Here is an 11,186-nt window from a genome sequence, read left to right on the forward strand (position 1 = left end):
ATCTGCAGTCCTGTTAACTAGGAAACATCCCTGTGTAACTCTCCCAGCAGTGCTGGGGTCATGCTTTTTCTGTGGTCGGATGGGGGGAGGCAGGGTGCCCTCACTGGGGTGCTGAACAGCTGAGCAGAGGATCTGAAGAAAAGCATGGAAAGAGGAAGAAACATGAGAACTATATACATCCAGCAAAAAGTCATATTAATCCACTTCAGCTGGATGTCTGCACCAGCACAGAGGACCCCAATAGAGCTGATCAGAGCAGTACCTAGTCATGACTTGAAACAACCCCCTTCCATCTGTAGAAAAAAGATGGGCTCTGAACAGGTATTTGAGGGCAGAGAGGGTCAGGAGCCAACCCACCTTTAGACCTGCAGCTGTACAGACACCCAGAGGTGGGTAGGTGGGTTTGTGCTCTCCCATCCTCCTCTCGGTTGCCTGCAAAATGACATGACTGTCATCTGTGTAGATGCTGCTGCTCTTGGTGCTCCCAGTCCACGGCATTTGTCTGGTCTCAGCTGCCAAAATACTTGGGGCTGTGCACTGCACACAGGCAAATAGGTTCTGACAGGCAAGGAGCAAAGTGCTGATGCAGGTAGAGCACTCCCCAAGCTAGCCCAGCTTGCCTTTCTGTCAGCACATTCATGTTTGGAAAGAGCCAGTGGATGAGAGCATCCCTCGTGCATAAGTACAAGGCTGTAGTGAGAAAGCACTTTGCTCTGCTGTGTGTCCTGGACTGCAGACTGAAATTGGCCCAACCTGTTTCAAGTTCATGCCCAGGCTGGCTTTCTCTCTTGTTTTCCTTCTAATTGAGATGCAGTTAGCAGAACCTTTCCCAAGTATTTCCTTTGTAAATACACCTGAGAATTTAAAATAAATTATATTCACTGAAGCTACCTGATTAGAAAAATGGGGGCCACATGTATCTTCCTATAGCCATCCTTAGCATCATCCATGGCAACCTGACTCACCTTGCCACCATGGCACAGACTCGGGGTGAGAGCTCAGCCATTAACCAGAGTCTGGCTGGGACCCCACTGCAGACCAAACCTGCTCTGGCTTCCCCTGATCTCAGAGCAGCTACGAAAGGGCTTGGACACATGGCTACTTGTAACAGATTCCCTGAGCTTGCACTGGCCTCCTCCATCACTCCAGGACTCAGTGCCAGCACCTCCATTTGCAGGGGACCATTAGGGTCTTGGTGACAGTGAGATGCATTCACTGCCTCTTTCAGCTGTCCTCTATCCTAGCTGAGGTCCCTCCACTCAGCCCCAATATGCATTGCTGTACACCCCTCTCAAAGACAGGTCGGTTTCCTGGAAATAACTTCTGAGTGATAGAGACTTAAGAATTATAAAACATCCACTTCAATTTCCTCAGTGAAAGTCTAATTTATTGAACAAAAAGAGTTTTAAGGCATGAGAAACATCAGATAGCATGTTCCCAGGCTGCTCTCTCCTCTCCGCACTGCAATGATGCTCAGCCCTGCCCACCGAGCAATCCTTGCTGGCATCCAGGTTACAGGATCACACGGACAGGTTTGCCTTTCCAGATGACCCCAGGCACTTCTCATTATCAGGGCATGAGGCAGGTTCCCTTGGAGCAGGGGCGAACGTGTGCCAAAACTCATTAACCTTCTGCATGCTGCCTTCAAAGAACCTGTCAAAGAGATTGCAAACAGCCACTTCGGTATGTATTTTCCCATTTGTTACTTCCCCCATCTCTTCTCTTTGGAAGAGAATGCCAGCATTGAGCGGTCTGATGCAGCTTTCTAGGTGGGAAAAGAAGGTGGTTAATTCCCAGGGCAGGTTTGCCAAGGGAGGTAGGGGCAATGGGAGATGCAAAGCTCTCCCTGCTAGCACTTCTTAGTGACTGAGACCAGCTGCATTGTCCAAAAAGGAGTCAGTCCCCGAGCACAGTGGTGCCTCCTGCATCAGAGGTGGTCCTGGGTGCTTGGTCAGCATGAACTGGGTGCCCCAGACAATAAGATGGGGTGGAAAAACGGTGAGAGTTAAAATAGCAACACCAGCAATCCTGTCTCTCAGTGCTTGGTTTCCCTTCCCTGCTTTCTGCTTTCTGAAGCTTTGGGGTGCCTCAGGTCATTGTTTTCAAGCTTTCTTTTCCAGTCTGGAGTCTCATTTACAAAGCAGTAGCCGGAGTTCAAAGTGATGCCTGGGAGCTAGGGGTGCCAGAGTATTATGGAAAAAAAAATATAATCAGGAATCAGAGGACTAGTGAGGAAGTCGGCAACTTGTTACAAACCTATGCTAAATTCAGGCCACTGAGCCTGAGGTATAAACATCCATATCTGATTGCTGCATCTTCATTTTCTTTTTTGATCTTACCTTATTTATTTCAAGTGAGATAACAGGAAATGTGCCATACTGAAATGAGAAAGGCACAGACTAAGAGCAAACTGCTGTCACAGCCCTTTGTTAAAGCAGAAAACCATGAGTGCAAGAGAAAACGTCTGGTCCTCTTGTTTAATGTTGGTCCAATTTGCAGTTTGAACAGTGTAAACAAAATACAACAAACTGCTATTATTAGTAGTGCAATTACAGTGCTACTCCAGACTCACAGTCTAGATTGTCTACTTAATATAAACCAAATTTCATTAACAAATTTCAGCTAAATGTCAGTATTTGCTAGTATCTCCCCATCTTCTCAGGAGCTTTGTTCATCCTCCCCTGCTCTGCGGGGCTGAGGGTCAGAAGTCTCGGAGCTCTCAGCATCCTTTGCTGAGAGGACTGTGGTGTTAGTGATGGGCTTTCTTCCTCCTCTTTGTCAGAACAGTGACATTCATGTTGGCTTCTGTCTCTTCTGTCTTGGTCCACTTGCATTTGGTTTTATACATTTTCTAGACTTCTTTTGTACATTTTCTTCTTTCCATTGATTTCCAGTTATTCAGTTTTTTAGTTCATTTTGCTTTTTCTAAGGCTGGTTTTACCTGAACAATACAAAGTTGCTCTCCTGAAATAATCACTGACCAAACATCATGGTGTGTGTTTACAGTCTAGGACAGCTGATCCCATCCTGTTTCTGCACTCTGCCACACACATTTTATTCTAGAGCCAGAGACCGCTCAGTCCACATAAAGTAGCTACTTGTTCTTGCCATAAACTACAGCAAACCTAAAACACATTTAGGAAATTATCTAAACAATTACTATCACAGCTAATACAAACTATATCAGCTCAGAGCATGACAAGCTCAGACGATTCCAGAGACTTTGCATTGCCAGGTCAGTACAAAGACTATGGCCTTCAGCAGTAATAGTAAAATCATGTTTATTGGGGTACAAAGGGAGACAATGTCCATTCCACAGGGCCAGGCTTCTGCCTTTACATCCACAGAGTGAAGTCTGGGAGATCTGGGGGAAAAAAGATTTGTATAGAGTGGCCTGTATATCCTTCTTTCCTTGCTCACACCAGACTCTTTGCAAACAAGGGACAAAGGGTCTAGCAGGGAGAAAAAAATCAGCTATGAATCTTGAACCAAAATATTGCTGTTGAATAAAAAGTGGTTTCCTTTTCTCCCATTCCTCAGTTTGAATTTTCAGCTCTGTGTACCTCTCCCACATCACTACAAGTACCAGCAGACTCCACTGGTACCAGGGTGCCCGTCTTTGCTTCCGAGTTTGCAAGGCACTTTGCAGAAGCCTTTCCCTACAGAGGTATTGGCTGTTTGTTATAGCTGCTCTGCTGGAGGTTACGACTCCAGCTGTGGAGCCAGCCATGGAAATGAGAGTGCTCCTCCATCGCTGCAGCACCCTGTGAACTTGGTTAACTTCAGCAGCTGATAAAACTGGCTGTAGTTAACCTTGAAGACCTTGTGTGGAAGTCGATGAGGAGCACTGAGACAGTCCCTTCCAGTGGCTGTGTACTGGAATTGAGACCTTCCCTGGATGAGCACGGTGCTGCCATTGGGGCTGGCCAGAATGGGCAGGGAAGGGTCACAGGCAGTTGTATGAAACATCTCATTACTATTGACATAAATGAAAATAGACATAAAGTTGAGTATATATTGAAGAACAACTCTGCAGAATCTCCTCAAATAAAGCATTCGGTTTGATTTCTTGTGATCAGTCTAGCCACTATTTGCAAGTGTTCAGCCAGCCATCAGTTATCTGTCAAAGCTTTCACATATCCCTTGATGCTTATCACAAGTGGATTGGTACCTGAGGACTCATGCAGCAAGTGGCTATTTTTAGCTGCCACACATTGTTCTCTAGATTGTGAAGTGGCACTGACCAAGTGGGGAGCCAGGAGGATTCAACATGATGTTGAGCACCAGCCAGGCTCCGAAGAGCAAAGGCATATTATGAGAAGGTCTCTGCCACTCTATAGGATGGACATGGATCATCCTGGCTCCTTGACAATGACAAATAATATGGTTAAAAGAAAACAGGAGATGCTCACTGATACTGTGATCAACTTGGTTAAATCTAGAAGGAGTTGCTACAAAAAATTTATCTATGGATAAACTTTGAGCCAAAACTGTGAATGGATTATTGGTTTATTTCTAGCCTTGGGCTTTCTAAATTTCACCCTGAATAAAGATCTTAACCAAAGACGACAGTCACAGGTTTCCTGAGCAATGAATTGTTCCCAGAATTGAGGTCAAATGTTATCAGCATCCCTCTTGCAGAAGAGTGCAATGCTCACGTGTTATAGCGGTAGGACCTCGCTGTAACCTTTCAACTGTCTTCAAGCCTCCCAGGCAAATATACCTTTTCTCAGGGTAGTCAGCACCTCTGTGGCTGAGAGTTCTGCATAACCTCGTGCTTGTCTGTCATGGGCTGATTGTAACTAGCAAAACACTTGAGATGTCGTCATCAAAACTTCATCTTTGCTTGGCCGATTTAAACAAGTCACAGGGGGTCAGAAGCCCTAATGTTTATGTTAGGCTGAGCTGGTCTTCCTAAAGCATGAAGGATTGTTTACCTGCCGAGAAATGCAGTGTATATGGGGTTGTGTGTACGTTCAAGTAGGGTAGATATATTAAAAATAGGTGGCAGAGAGAACAAAACACTTAAACTGATTTAGAGCAGGAAAAACACAAGATGGCACAAGTAGCATTTCAAGGATGTTCTGTGAAGTTGAGAAAGGAGTAATTCATGCACTACCTTAAAGCCACAACCGCCTAACTGGAGAATACTAAACAGTACAATTGCACTATAAATTGCTGTGCTTGCCCAAGAAAGGTCCCTGTGCAGTAGCTCATCTGGGTGTCAGTCAGCCATAGGAAGCATCCTAAACCTGTCTGTACAGATTGTGTTATTTTACAGACATCCAGAAGCCTCAAATAAGGTATTTGCTAGCAGGAGATGCTGCCACGAGTGGCTTCGTGACCTGGGTCTGCTTTGCAGTTCTCTGGAGACCTGTGCTCACATGTTATAATCAACAGAGAATCTCCTCAACACATGGACACAGGACTTGTATCAAGAACCATAGTGTGCACTGGATAGTGCCTGCTGCCTGATTTCTTTGTGAAATTTCCACAGGGTGGGATAGGGAGGTAGGTGCTTGTGGATGACCGTGGGGAGGGTACAACAAAGCTGGGATTGCAGTAAATATCACCTCATTGTGTTAAGTCACCTTCTGTCAAATGATGAGCCTGCTGGATCCCTACCAAAGTCAGCAGAAGCTGAGAAGACTTGGTGTTGCTCAGAATCAAAAGCTTTGTTTAATCCAAGAGCTGCGGCTGCAGTGCTGAGCTATCTGATGCTGTGCCTGGCCGTGCCCCCACAGGACTCTGCCTTGCTGCCTGTTATGCACCTGGGACCCTGGACTAGAACTTTCTCGCAAATCTGTCCTGAATGTGCAGCTACAGAGTCCCAGTCAAACCCTGGGTCTAATCCCCTGGGGCTCTCAGACAGTTCAGGTCTCGAGGAGGAAATTGTAGCTCTGACTTCTCTTTACATCTTGAAGTCTTGGGATCGATCCTGGGAGAGCAGTCCTCAAGAACAGCCTTCCTGAGCCATGCTGACACATCAGCTCTCATCCTTCCATTGGACCAGTCTCTCCTACCCTTCTTCTAGTGTCCCACAGACCCAAAGCTTTGATTTCTTCATTGCAAAAGACATGCTGTTGCTCTTGATGTTAGTGGGAGCTTTGACGCTTCAGCTAGGCCAAAACATCATCCTGCCTGCCTTCCTTTATAGCAGAAGTTTGCTTTGATTATACTGTACAATTCCCATTGCTTTGTGTTATTTGGTTGCTAAATTTAAAGAGAAGAGTTTTCCAATTGCTTATCTTGTGGCACCAGACTGAATCCCCATCCCTACTGCTATGCCTCTTTATTGTCTTTCTTACACCCTACCAAGAAGCGCCCCCAAACCTCTATTTGAGATGCTCCTGCCTCCTCAGCTGGCCATGTCACCTCCTTTGCTAGGTCTTGTGGACCCCTTGTGGGGCTGGCACATGGGAACATGGGGCTGTGCCTCAGCTTCTGGCATGTACATCCAGCAAAAGCAGGTTTCCTAGTGCTCTGGTCAGTGCCCTCCTGCAGGGTCATCTGTTTTTGCAGTATTAGACCTTCGTATGAATTTAAGGGGTTTGCCATTTTTGTAGAGATGTTATTGAGCTCTACGTTTTAGTAGCGCCTACCTGTCTGAGGTGATGAAGAGGGTTATATGAAGCAGTTTTCATTCCAGCAGGTGAACAAGTAGCTCACGATGCCACAGAGCTCCCAGTCCCATGTGCCATGTGCTCGCATTGAGGACCAGGCTACCACATTTCCCCAACTTGCCCTCAGCAGCCACACCAAAGGCTGCTTCAATGCTCAGCCTGCATCTAGACAAAGGTGACAAATACATTTCTGCCTGGCAAGCCCCACTGTCGAAGTGCCATAGCAGATGCACTCAAGCCTTCAACACCAAAATGCTGTGTATTTACTCAAATACTAAGCAGAAAAGACATCACTGACTTAATCGCAAGATACTTCTGACTTACAGAAACACTCATAGCAGTATTTGGTGTTACAGATACTGGAACATACCCCTTTGTAATTAGCTTGCCTTCAAACTACACACTACCTTTGTGACTCTGTTTTCCCCTAACATTGCTCTGAAGCTTTCCTAATTGCCGCTTCAGAGCAGTGTGCAGTGCACACAGTGCCAGTGGAGCAGAGCTGAAGCAGATGCTCTCCGAAAGCCCAAGCTCAGCAATGCCTAGGTGTGCGGGGTGCTAATTAGGTTGATAGCCCTATCACAGAGACACTGGATAATAATCAGTTTCTTTAGCAAGGGCCACAGCACATTGCCAGTTTCTGCCAGTTCCCGGCATGACGGGCCAGCATCCCGCCTAGCAAATCCTCCCCCAAAAGGGCAGCCCTCGACCCCCCAGCTCTGCATTAGTGATTATCAGGGGGCCAGCGTTTGCAGGGAGACATGTGAAAATGTCAGCACAGATGGAGATTAAGCCGTCTTCACCTAACGTCAAAACTGCCATCTGCTTCTCTCCTGCACAGCTTTAATCAGATTTTCTCGACAAAAAAAGTAAGCGAGAGGGATGGGGAGGGCTCTGAGCATGCAGGCATCTGTGGCCTTTCTGTGGAGAGGCCTGGGGAGCTGAAAAGGGTTTGTCTGGACATTTTGCATGGGAAGGCTCTGTGTGGCTTCCTCTATCTCTTGAAAGGCAGGACTTGCCAGGAGCAAGCAGTGAGGGCTGACATCCCACTGTACGAATGGGGATAAAAGAAAGCTATTGTTAAAGTGGGCCTTGTCCTCATATGGCTGGTTTTGTTTATTTAAGCAACAATCAGGAAAGTAAAACTTTTTAGCTGATGAGATTTTAACAGGAGCCCGCTTGGTTCCCCAGGCTGATTCTACCCTTGCACTCTCAAAAGCCATGTGCTTCAGAAGACAAGTGGATAGCAACAGAAAACTAATGGGATAGTTGGATACTTTGATCCACAGTCACACCACAATTTCAGTCTTGCCTTGCCTTGCCTTGCTTTGACTTGCCTTGCCTTCCCTTTCCTTCCCAAGCCCAATATGTTCAAAGCTAAATTTGCCACTGCTAAACTGAGGATAAACCATTTTAAGGAACACTGTGTTTTATGTAGGGACAAGATGACTGGCTGAACATTAACCTTATGTCTCCAAAGCCTAAAAGATAAGCTAAATGGAAGAGTTTCTTGACATGGCTCACAGATCACAGTAAAGTGTGTGGAGTGGGGCTTGCCATCTCCCAACAGTGATATTGTTGACACCTGCTGAGCACCTGATCCACAATAATTTCAGAGACTTTCATTCAAGTCTGCTCACCAGCCAGTTGTTCCCCATCTTGAATTCATGTAGCTGACTATTCCTTTCCAGATGTACTTATGCCTACCAAGTAGCATCTCTTTTTTTCAGATCATCTCCAACTCAAATATGAATTTGTGAAGTTCATTTGTAAGTCTAGTCATCCAAAATACTGGCAGTCCTTTCCAAGTGGTGGTGTCAGCCAGCTTGAAAAGTGTTTTCTCAGTTCCATCATCGGGACCATTAGTGAAAGTGCTGAAAGCATAGTCCATATAGTAAGCTTCCCATTTTGATAGTAATCTGTCAATGATTGCTCCATCTATAATTTTCTAACCAGTTTTGCAACTATGCAATAATATATTCACCCAGACGATATTTTTCTACTCATGAAAGGAAAGTGCCATGGGAGACAGTGTCGAAAGCCTTCCTAAAATCAAGATCTATGACATTGTCTGTTTCTTCTCTGTCCACAAGGCTTTTTGCACTGTCACAAATGAAAATTAGATTGATTTGACATATTTGTTCTTGACAAATCCATACAGACTGTTACTCATTTCTTTATACTCTTCTGTGAGCTCACAGATAGTCTATTTGATTATCCAGTTCAGTTTTTTGTGAAAATTGAAGTTATATATGTTTGGAAGGGAAGCTCCTAACTCTCTGTCTTCTGACTTAACATTTCAAAGATCAGTATTTGAAGAGGTCTACTGTCTTTCAAGTTTTCCAGTACCTTACAGACCCTCTGTGAATCCTTAAAACTAATGGTCGATGCTTCCAAGGTTTCATCAGCCTGTGCCCTAGGTACCAGACAATGAAGTTCACTAAGACATAGCCAAATAAGAACATCTGCATTTTTTTTGCGCACCTCCTGAACTGTGTTTCTCTCAGTATTTTCTGTTTAGGCATTGAAGCTTATGGAAGCAAACAGACTACCATGAGGACCCCATCACAAGCTAATGTGCAGTCAGGACATAGGACTTTGGGTTCTTCATACCCTTCCAATACCACTAAACATTATTGTTTCCAAGACACAGCCAAAGCAACCCCAATCCAAGTTCCCCTCAAATAGCGTCATCCTCCTTTACCATACAGAAAGCTGGAGTTTGAGGTCATCCTCATGTGTCCTGAGTATATGTCACCTACATTTATTGGTATTTTTCCTTCACAAAAGATGTTCCCTCTAAGCTCCTTATCTCTAAAGTGCACAGTCAAATGTATCCCAGATCCCTTTGGGAAGCCTTGCTCTGAATGCATCTGTGGTCTGTCTTTGCTACAGGTTTGTATCCACTCACCAGCACAAGGTGGGAAGCAACAGGACTAGCGGTGAGATGGAGGGAGCTGCAAGATCACTGCTGGAGAACTTCCTGTGCTTGAAAACTGCATGCCCAGATGTGTCCCAATCCCGTGGCAGAGAGGCATGGAGATGGTATGTGAATGGGGAAGAGCTGGTCTTATTACTGGGAAGACTGCAGTTATCTGGAGGCAGCAGCCTGGAGTCAGGTCAAGAATTTTGCAGGACTAGGCTTTGAGGTGACCTTAAGATCAATCATACTGATGAGGATAGACAAGCCCTAACTTACCAGCCTAGATAAGATGTTTCATAAGTCTGTGGAGCTCTTAAATCATCCTTATATTTACAGTCCATGGAATACACATGTAATTTGTCTTTCAGGATAAATGTAGCTCCTGAGTTTCAGAGAAGTTAAGGACCATATGCAACACAGCTGATTTCTTGTAAGTCCAAACGCACCAGGTCCTTCATTACTGCAACAGTTGTACCTATGTACCCATTTTACTTTACACATAGTCTTCACCTCCAAGTTTAAAAGCACTCCCAAGACACTTGGTCTTCAGTCCAGAGCTTGCATGTCATTATCCCATGACCCACCTGAAAGAACAAAATATGTTCTGCTGTCCATAAAACAGGCCTGTGTCCCCAGGACAGAATATAAAGGATAATGTCTCCCAGGACTGATAAAAGGACTTGCTGGCCCTTTTCTTGACTTCTCTTCCTGCTGAAGTGGTGGGAGTAAGATATTTGGGAGCAGAAGTTCCTGCTTTGTGTTTTCTAGAGGGGCAGCTCGGTGAAAGTTGGGGTATCCCTGGGCAGGTGGTTCTAAATTTGCTACATGCTGAGCCATGGGATGCTGTGAGGTTTTCTACTGGATGGACCTCATCACATAAGAAGCCCACTATACAGTCTAGACTTCCACTACTACCTTTGATGCCTGCACTGCTAATCTGAGATCCGTTTCACCTATGTGCAGAACTGTCAAAGGTCATTAATTTGTCAGAGAGAGACAATCATATTTTCCCTTCTCCTTTGTGGAAGATTGATGAGGTTTAAATATCTTTTATTTGATGAACTAAGCAGCATGCCTCTGTCTGAATTCTTTGTAGCTTGCACTTGTACTTTTATGTTTGTGTGTGCAGGAAAAAAGGTGTGTGCAACGTTTCTGGTGTGAGAGAGTATTCCTTGGATTATGTTGAAGTCCTTTGCCCATCATTTTCTCCTGATCAAGCAATGACCACATTAATCAGGATCACTCATAGGGTTGTCTTAAGCCTCGTCAATATTCACGAAGCTCATTCCTCTCCTTTACAAACTATTTCAGTAAGAAGAGTGCCTTAACAAGGCATAGCTCTTATGTATGTCATTAGAGGTTCAATTAGGAGATGGAAGAAATTATTTCCATAGTGAGAAAGAAAGAAAAGATTTAATTTTTCAGGGAGAAAAAAACCCAACCCAACCCCCCCAAACTCCCAACTTAATAGTAATAATGAGGGAAAGAGACTATTTATAAATGAAAAAAGTACATGTAAATAGAAACTCCTGCTATTTTTAAGAGTCCCTTGAAAACTGATTACCTGCATTGACCTGTATCTAAAGCTATTGACAAAGATAAGCAGGGACAGTCAGTAGTCACTTCATATTCAGTTCTAA

Source organism: Harpia harpyja, chromosome 1 (assembly GCF_026419915.1).
Source record: "Harpia harpyja isolate bHarHar1 chromosome 1, bHarHar1 primary haplotype, whole genome shotgun sequence".
NCBI lineage: Eukaryota > Metazoa > Chordata > Aves > Accipitriformes > Accipitridae > Harpia > Harpia harpyja.